Below are 10,239 nucleotides of genomic sequence, written 5' to 3' on the forward strand. Positions count from 1 at the left end.
ACCCCTTGTCACAGACCAGTCTCTGAATCTATGCAAAGTCACAAGATGATACTGGATGATTACACCTGTATGGCTGGAATCAGGTGACAAGAGGTCACAAAATATCTATTATTCCCTGGAAATGAAATGAACACAAATATATATGTGCATACACACAATATATATATGATATGTAAATATATTGTGTAATGAATAATATTAATGTATTAAAATATATATATTTAGTAATAAAGTGCTCTGAAAATAGCACTCTTTTGAGATTAAATGAGTCCCCACCACCACCATCTGCTATAAGAGAAAAACATTCTGAATTATAACTAATGCAAAATAAACTAAAATTCTGGAAAACATAATCCAAAGTCATGACAGTGTAGCTGCAAAAGTTTCAGTGATCCCCAGGTCAAGAGTTCTGAGAAGGGAGAACAGGATGAAAGAAGCAAAGATGGGACAACATAACACATAGACTGCTCTAGGCTGGGCGTAAAAAGAGCCGGTCTTTAGGACGTAATTCAGAAGCTGACAACTCCAGGCATTTCTGCAAGATGTCACTCAGATCTAGGAAGGAGAGAGCATTATTTCTCAACCCTCTCTTTCTTTGTCCAAATTCCCATGGGACAGTTGGCTGATTCTACCACCACTGACTGCTCTCCCCTAGGTCATGTGTCCATCTAGGGTTCAATCACCTGATGTCACAGAAGGTCAAGGTCATGTCATATAAAAAAGGACGCAGAAGCCCAGCCCTGGGGGTGGAGAGGACAGTTCTGAAAGTCAGGGACAAGAGTTGGGAAAGGCTTGTCTGCTGCAGCAGGATAATTTTAGAACAAGAGGGGGGATTAGAAAACAGGTCCCTCGTTCCCAGACCAACGTTTCAGCTACCAGACACATCATCACTTCGAATACAAATTTTCTGAGAGAGAGGGTTGTGTTAGATAATTTCCAAAGCCCAGCCAGCACTAAAGCACTGTGGTAAAGTTTCATTACAGCGTGAGGATTGCTTTGTTAGTAAACAAAGAACATTCCTTCGAAGTATTTGTTTCAGGGGGGTAGGTATACTGCGTGGTCATAGAGTATAGGTTTTGGAATTGGACTCTCTGGGTTCGATCCTGGCTCTCCAGGGTCCCTCCCCATCCACACATAGTCTCTGGGCCACCTCGTATGTTTTTTATGAAAGATACATGAAATAGCCGACGCGAAGAACTCATTGCAATTCCTGGCATTTTACTTTTATGAGATATAAAAATACCACTGCTGTTATAGCAGGAAAGGATGGGTGAAGAAAAGCCTTTCGCGCTCTAAGCCTGATTTCAGTTTTTAGTCCATAATAAATCTATAATCTGATATTGACCTTTTGTGATATCAACCTGATCTCAGAAATAATTTTTTATCATGATGACCTCAGGATAAAGCCAGGTGAACAAAACACAAATCACTATTTCATCACATAAGCATTGAGTAATGAGGGAAAAGGCACTTCTCAGTAAACCCCGGTTCACACAGTGAATATTAACATCACCTCCCCTCCTCCCTCCCGCCCTCCCGGCTGCCCCCACATTCTCCTCCCTTCATCTTTCCTGTGAGCATCTCCCTAGCATTGTCCTAACTCCTGTGATGTACCCTCCCAGGACTCTCTTCAATAGAGGAAAAAAATACACTTTTTATTGATTTCATTTCATATACATTTATGCTGTTGGTTGGCTGCTTTTATGTTACATCCAACCTTCAGAATTTGGGTTGAATATGTCATGCCATGATGCGCAGGAGGCCTGTGGAGAGAGCGCCCCTGGACATTAATGGGAGCTGAGTACATTCAAAGGAAGAATTTTGCTTTCAGTGTATTTAACACTTTGCCTAGAGTTCTGTCTCCACAGGGGCTAACATCTGTGTAATACAGCAGGGAGGGGAGCTCCTGGCCTAGGCCCTGCTGAGAACAAAGCCAGGACACCTGAGAATTAAAGAGCTCCCATCCTTCAAAGCTTTCCCAAGACTTATCATCCCTCTGTCTCTCTTGACGCTTTCACTACCTGCGTCCGCACCACTAAACAATTCATACACAGCGTTGCTGCAAAGGTTGATAAACTTGATATAAATGGCATCATACGTATACATCTTATTGCCCCTCGCTCTTGTTGATCAGAATGACGTTCCTGAGATTTATCCACCTCGCTCAAGCTCATTCATTTTAATAGCTGGAGAGCATTTTGTTGTTCATAATGTTTTATTTCTTAAGCTGAGCAGTGGGTACCTTTGGTGTTTGTCCTATTCTTTTCTAAACTTTAGCAGAAGTCTGAGATAGTTCATGATCTAAAGAATAAAGTGAGTGCTGTCTTGCGGGTTCTCCTGGACATACAGTGCCTCTTGCAGCCATGCTTGGCTGTCCTGGTGGGTTGCAGAGTGCCTCTCCCCACTCACCCATGTTCCTGGCTCTGTAGGCTTGAGCTCAGCAACTAATAGTTTTGCAATAAGACTAGTTGTGTTTACTGAACACTGATGCTGTGCCAGGCGCCGTGCCAAGTGCTTTGAGAGGGTGATCTCACTTAGTCCTCATAACAATACTACGGGGAGGGAAGTGTCATTATTGTCCCACATTTATAGCTGAGAGAGATGAGGCTCAGAAGTTTGGTGACATGTCAGATGGTGAGGAAGGTGTAGCCAGCATTTCTTTGCAAGCAGGACTCTCTGACTGCAAGATTCATGTTCTCATGAATCACCACCCCATGTTTTTCCATAGTTTGGCGGGGGGGTAGCGGTGCCTTTGGCTTGGTCTGGACACTGTTGGTTGTCCTGGCCCCTCCTCAGGACATGCTCACCCAGACACCCATGGTAGGACAGAAAGACGAAAGTAGCATTGGGATTGTGACTTCCAGCCAACCCCTTCTTCACTATAGTAAGAGTGAAGAAAATACACTTTAGGATGGTTTGATCTGCGTGCTAAGGTGGTTCAAAGGACCAGACACTACCCCATATCCACTTCCACCCCACCGCACACAGGCATTTACCCAGTGGCTGTCTTCCCACACCAAGCCTCGGACCTACCACAGGGGTTGGCCAAGAGACTTTTGGGAAGGGCCTTCAGACCTGTGAGATTTTTCTCCTAACAAGTTTATACTTAAAGTCATGGTCATTTTTCTTTTCTATTTTTTTCTCCTTTCTTCCCTTTCTTCTTCTGCTTCCTTAAATACGAAAGCATTTACATTTTTTAATGCAAGGGTTTTAAGTATGCCAATTTCAAATTCTCATTTTGTTTAAATGCCTCAGGAGCCTTTAAAACATGGCAGTGGCTGGACCCCTGAGAAGTCTCAATGGGGCTCTGTAGGTGGGGAAGGGTCAGGATCTTGTAGGTCACCCCGCAGTGTGCTGGGAATTCCCTCTGGTACCCTGGAGAACTCTCTGAGTTGCAACAGCCAGACAAAATAAAGCCTCTTGCATGGGTCTGTATCCTCTCTAATAGAAGGTAACTTGAGGGGTGCCTGGGTGGCTCAGTCGGTTAAGCAGCTGCCTTCGGTTCAGGTCATGATCCCAGGGTCCTCGGATTGAGTCCTGCATTGGGCTCCCTGCTCAGCGGGGAGTCTGCTTCTCCCTCTGCCTGCTGCTCTCCCTGCTTGTGCTTTCTCTCTCTCTCTGACAAATAAATAAATAAAATCTTAAAAAAAAAAGAAGATAAAAGATGTCAGGATTTGTTTGTTTGCTTGTTTTTATCAGATTTCCAATCAAAATTTGCACTGGTTGTGGATGAATAACTATTTAAGATCAGTTTTACAGGACCAAGCTGACAGGTGGCACCTCTCAGCTGCAACCTTCCCCCAAAACCTATTCCAACAGCCCCACAGCGGGGGGGAATTCTCTTCTGCAGTATGCTACCAAAACCCAAACCAGCAGGTGAAAAAAAAAAAAAAGAAATCAACGTCATGCCTCTGAAAGAATTAGCAGCATTGTATTCATCAATCCTAGCCAGGAAGCTGCTCCACTGTTTTAATAATTCCAAATGTTCTGAGGGGGACCCCTGCTCCTTGGACAAGGCTGTCGTAACTTCAGGCACTTGTGACAAAACCTGGGTGAATTATTAGACAATTTCATGCTGGTTTGCGGAGTGATTAAAACAAGTGGCCTTGAATGATAGCACATGTTATAAAGAGATGGAGACTTTCAGTTATAAAAGATGTATCAATCAGGGGAAAGCAAATACAAATTAAAGTTTGATGAGCAATTGGATATTAATTGGTAATAACTCTGCTTTTTATGTCACTTTGATGTGGAGTGGATCATAAACACGGTAAGCGATACTAATAATGTATATTCACTTCAATACAACTTTATGGCACCATTTATTAAAGAAACCAATATTGAGATTGAGTTGTTGGTGCGCTGGCGTGTGCTTTTCCTATTGTATACCTAAGCTTGCTCTCATCATGTACGCTCTCAGCCCCAGCCTGTGGGGGGCATTGCAGTTGGTTAGACATGTGAGACCCATTGCCTGGTTTTTGCTTTATACACCAATTCTAAATTATAGTGGAAACAGGTTTATAATAGCAACCTAGGGCCTTATGCTTTTTTCCAGAATTTTTTTTTACAAGTTGCCTGCTCTTTTCTGAATTTAGACAGCAAGTTCAAGGAAAGGAATGTCTTCTTAAGGTTATTAAGTAAACACCAAATAGACACTGTAGCATACGTCTATAAATAGCCACCATGTTTTACGTCAAGTATAAGCCAACACATTTTATTTCAAATATAAAAGTAATTTTTTCCAATTACAAAAATGCAAAAGTAATACATGATTACTAATAAAAGAAGAAAAAATTGTCTTCAGGGGGTGCCTGAGTGGCTCAGTCGTTAAGCGTCTGCCTTCGGCTCAGGTCATGGTCCCAGGGATCGAGCCCCGCATCAGGCTCACTGCTCCGCGGGAAGCCTGCTTCTCCCTCTCCCACTCCCCCTGCTTGTGTTCCCTCTCTCTCTGTGTCTCTCTCTGTCAAATAAATAAATAAAATCTTTAAAAAAAATTAAAATGGAAGCACACTGGATAATCAGGCTCATAATGTCCTTTTTTCCTTTAATAATCCATTTGGACAATTTTTCAATTTCATTTTACCTGGATTCATAGCCCAGTTCTGCCATTTCTTCACTGTGTGACCCTGGGCAAGTTACTTAATCTCTCTGTGCTTTCTCATCTGTAAAATGGTAGTAATCTTATGCACCTTAAGGAGTATTGTAAACGTAAATGAGACATTTTTGAACACATCCTTTAAAGCTACTATTTAGTGCTTAGCACTATGCCTAACATGTTCAAAAAGTTACCTATTTTTATTAAGCCAATATTGTTTCTAATGAGTGGGGTCTAACTGGCTGCATCGCCAAACTATAATTTATTTAAGCAATTGACTAATGCCGATCTTTCAGGTTGACACCGACATTTCAAGAATACCTGGCATTATTACCTTGGGATAAACCTTCAGGAGCCCACATGGCTAAGAAAACATCTAAGAAATATGGCTTCTCTTTGCTGCACTGGTTGCCATGACTTAGAATTTTAGCACAGCCGATACTTTATTACTACATTATTACTACTTGCCTCCATATGACAAATTTACTCTACTAGTTCTGTTGTTTTGTTTTAAAAATCAACCACAGTTTCCCTTTGGTTGAGTGAAAGGTAGGCCAGCTTAGAGCGAGGCTGAAAAGGTCGCTGGAGATCCTTGGGAAGTCTAAGATGGTATTTTGTTGATATTTGGGAGACAAACTTTGCCTACTCTGGGGGTCAGAAGCAGGCAAATACTGATGTGCATTGGATTTTTTCATAGAAGGAAATCTATTAATTAGGCTAATGCTCTGAGGAAAGTATTTCACCGAGCTGTTTGCCTCAGAACCTATATTTTTATTTTTTGCCCATTAATTTAAACAGATTATTCAAAGGGGATGTGTATTAATAAATAGCAAGGGAAGGGACTGAAGCTAACCTGGGGCAAGTCTTCTGTCGTATGTGTATGAACTTAGAGGAACGCCCATCAAGGAGTAAAATGGGCTGTTCGTACAAAGCAAAAGGAGGAAGGCAGGCGAGTGCAGAGATGGAAGGGATCCTTCTGTTCCAGATTTGATTAAAAGGCAGGTTTGCTGTCATAGTTTGTAAATATGTCAGGACCATAATTACTACTCACACCACATTGTGGGGAAAAAGGCAGGTTTGTGTGAAAATTAGAGAACAGAACAGGCACCCCGTGATGGCAGGCGCTTGGCAAACAAAAGACATGTGTTGCATCTCATTAAAAGAGGTTTACTTTCATTGCCATGGAGGGACTCAGATGTCATATTTCCCCTCCAAAGTAAATGGCCTATTTTCAAAATAGGCAGAGAGTCCCCGCTCCTTGTATCTGCTCTTAATTCAAGAAATAGATCTAATGGTAGTCTAACAAGAGTCAGTTTCAGAAGAAATTAATGAGGAACATCCATTAATTATTTATGCTCTGAAACAGTAGGTCTGCTAATGTTTCTGCTAATCACCAAAGCTAAACAGATGTATCTTCATAAAGACACTCTATCCTTGAAGGATAGAGTGAGTATAAAGAGGTGCAAATAGGAGAAATCCGCCTAGGTACAGGGATGGAAGGAAGCGATAGTAGTAGAAACACGGCCCCCGCCTAAGGCAGTATTTGTTTAAACTGCAAGGCACGGGAAAATCGCCAGAGCAGGTTCTGCTCACGCTTCCCAGTGTTTAAGTACTCTGTCAAGCAGTAAGAATGGAAGTTGAATAGGGGGCGGGGAGGAGGACCAAAACAACGGGACCACCACTCTGAAACAACTTCGAAAGCTGCCCCGTTTCCGGAGCCGTTCCAAAAGCAGCTTCTTCCATGGCTGCTGAATGAGTGGCAAGGCTGTCAATGTTGAAATCATCGTGTACAAATCTGGATGATTCAAACCTGTGTTTTTGCTTTCACGCTGATTTGGACAGAATAAAATGTGTCGGTCCCTTTTCTGAGTTGCAAAAGTTGTGTCTGCACCTGCAGTATGGAGTGGCAGTTTGTGTGGGGCCATTTTTTTTTTTAAATTTTATTTATTTATTTGAGAGAGAGAAAGAGAGAAAAAGCACAAGCAGGGGGAGGGGCAGTGGGAGAAGCAGATTCCCTGCTGAGCAGGGACCCCAATGCGGGGCTCGATCCCAGGACCCTGGGATCATGACCTGAGCTAAAGGCAGATGCTCAACCATCTGAGCCACCCAGGTCCCCTAAGTGGGGCCATTTTTGAGAGCTGGCCTGTCCGGATTGAAAGCCTGGCTCTTCCACTCACTAGCTTTGTACTGGGGGGGAATGACCTCTGAGTACCTCGGCTTCCTGACTGGCAACATGGAATAGCAAGAGGACCCACCACTAGGTTGTAAAATGATGCTCTTAGGACAACCCGAAATACATGCTCAGTTTTTGTGAGGTATTATTATTATATATTATTATTACTTATAGTTATTATATTCAGGACAGCTTTACGGCAGTCAATTTATGAGTTTGGCAGTAGTGGGTATTTCACACAGAATTCACATTCTGTACGTCCACAGCTTTCGTGATGGGATGATAGTGACGGTTTCCACCTTGCCTTCTAACTCACACTGTCCATCATGAGGATTTCTCATGATCCTTTGAGAACAGAATTCCCTTCGTGTTCCAAGGAAGATGTACAGGATGCTTGGTATCAACTTGGGGACCAAAATGGCGGCCACAGGAGACTGCGTGCTAACCCTGTGCCTTCTCCAGTGTGCCTTTTCCCATCTACGCTGGAGACGGAGGATTAGTTCCTTTCAAAGGCACTTGTAGCCTTCAGACCTTGTATCCAAAGGGTCACAGGGAATGACCCCTCTTTGGGAAGGTCATCTCTGTCTTGCCTGTTGAATCACGTGTCACCAACATATGGAGTGATCCTAGGAAACATTTCTCATGTTGCATGCAGAATCACCCGGGGAAGTTTAAAAAACATATACGTGTATTTACATATGTATTTATTCATATTGAGTGTGCGGTGTGTAAGTGCAAGTGAGCATGTGTTGTGTGTGTGCATGTGTGATGTGTGCACATGTGTGGGTGTGTGTCTGCTCAAGGCCCTCTCTAGGACTACCAAATTAGAATCCTCATTGCTGGGGCCCAATAACCTGCATTTTCTGAAGCTCGCTAGGAAACTTCCAGTGTACAGTCAGATTTTGGAGCTACTATTCAAAGGCAGGGATTTTCTACATCCTGTGTCACAGTGCATTTGCATGTTTCTCATCGTTTGCTATGATTAAAGAGTATCAGGATTTATGGAAGACCCACTGTCATAAATTAGGGTGGATGTGAGCTTATCCCCATAGCACGGACACTCTCCCTCACTCCTGTGCTCTCACACTTTCTTACACAGTGGGAACAGGGAGTTATGTTGCTAGTGCTGGAATCAGCATCCTGTCTCATCTCTGCAGGAGTCTGCCATGAGCGAGGGCCACTGATGGGCCGTTAGTCCATGCGGTCAAAATAATGCTTCACTTACCAGAAAAAAATGGAGCGTTGGGGGAGGACTACTTTCAGTAGCTAGTGCAGTTCACTCCTGAGAGTGCATTGCTCAGGGGACTGTGCATTACCCGCCGAGGAGGTCTACACCAGACCAACAGCGTGTTCTCCTGGGGCCAGAATGCCTGTCTCACCTCTCCAACCAGAACCTGTCCCTGGCATGGGTCCACCCTCTTTCAATGGGCAACCTCTTTTGATGCCTGTGAACATTTTCCGCTCTGAGCGTGGTCAGCTGGAATGGCTGCAGCCAAAGACCCACAAGAGACTCGAGAGGAGTCATGAAACAAGACAAAAACAATAGATTCCTTTAGTATCCATCCCACCCCCTGCTTTCCACCATCCCCTGTGCATACTCCCTTAACATCAATGATCCCTGGACCAGTCATCATTAGGTTGTGAAATTAAAATAGAAATACCACAAAGAGAGGAGAGCCTATTACCTAAAACCAAGCTCTCTGGAAGTAACATTAGCTCATTTGTCCAAGTTCCGGGGAAATGGACAGGGGCTGGGCCAAGTGCACATGCCGTTAGCTGTTCTAACAAAATCAAACCCAACGTGCCGCCAAAACTTTCTGCGTCACCTCTATGTTTTATTAAACAACACAGCCTGTCAGGCTGGGTAACTGGCGCTGCTTCCCGTACACAGACCAGCTGAATTCAGAGGTGTATGGCGACAGTATATTTAGGTCTTTCTACCCACACTGGTCAGGTTTCTGATTCCTTCTCCACACATTTCAAAACCCTAAGGACATGCTTACTCGCTCTGTGATCTGTAAAAATACATAAACTCTCACAGAGCTGAATGCAATTAATTCTGAAGTAGGATCACAGGCACTTTATAAACCATAAAACGAAAAAAGGTGGCGGGGGGAGTGAAGAGATGAATTCTGATAATTCTTACATGTTTTGTGCCTCATTGAAACAAAAAAGTTTTAATTTGCCTATGAAGGTATGGAAAAGTACGATTTCCAGACCACTCTTCTATTTAGCTGACCTGCACAAACTTCTGCTCAGATATTTTTACTTTAGGATAGATACTACTACCTTTAAAATGCAACACCCAGAATAGTACCCACTACTAAAATATCTGCAGAGTGCACTATAATAACAATTAAACCAGCTAGTGGGAGAAAGGAAGAAAATGAAATCGTTATTCCAGAATTTCTCTACCTCCCAGCGCTGCCAGCCTCTGAATGCTCAGAAGAAGGAGAAAGTCCTTAGAAAAATCTTAGCTAATAAGGTCATACAAAAATCAACTTGTATGGGGGAAAAGGGCAAGGATGTTTCTTCTCTGTTTATCATATAATTTAACATACTCTTGAAACAAATAGGCAGATGACACTCATTTGTTCCAGATGTCATGCAATAAATAAGTTCTTCAAAAATTCCCTGAGTTGCTTTTCAGTATTACTACCAGTGCAAAGAGTGACCATAGCAAATGATCTTTTCCTACAGGAAAGCTCAAAACGTTCATGTCTTCTGGGATCCCAGGGTGTAAAGTACTGTAACATTGTAAAGATTTGAATGATTACATAATCCTTAGGTTTGTTGCCTTAAAAAAAAAAAAAGCGCCTAGTTGGTTATAAGACAGGCTCATTTCTTTCCCTGCAAGGGCTTCTTACTCTTTTGGGTTACAGCGTAGTGTCAGAACAGAATCCACAGGTAATATTCATGACCAGTGGAAAAGGCCCCTTCACCTAATATTCCAGATCTAGTCCAGATAAAG

This window comes from Callorhinus ursinus, unplaced genomic scaffold, assembly GCF_003265705.2.
Source record: "Callorhinus ursinus isolate GAN/ISIS: 27379988/994484 unplaced genomic scaffold, GSC_fseal_2.0 scaffold23, whole genome shotgun sequence".
Lineage (NCBI taxonomy): Eukaryota > Metazoa > Chordata > Mammalia > Carnivora > Otariidae > Callorhinus > Callorhinus ursinus.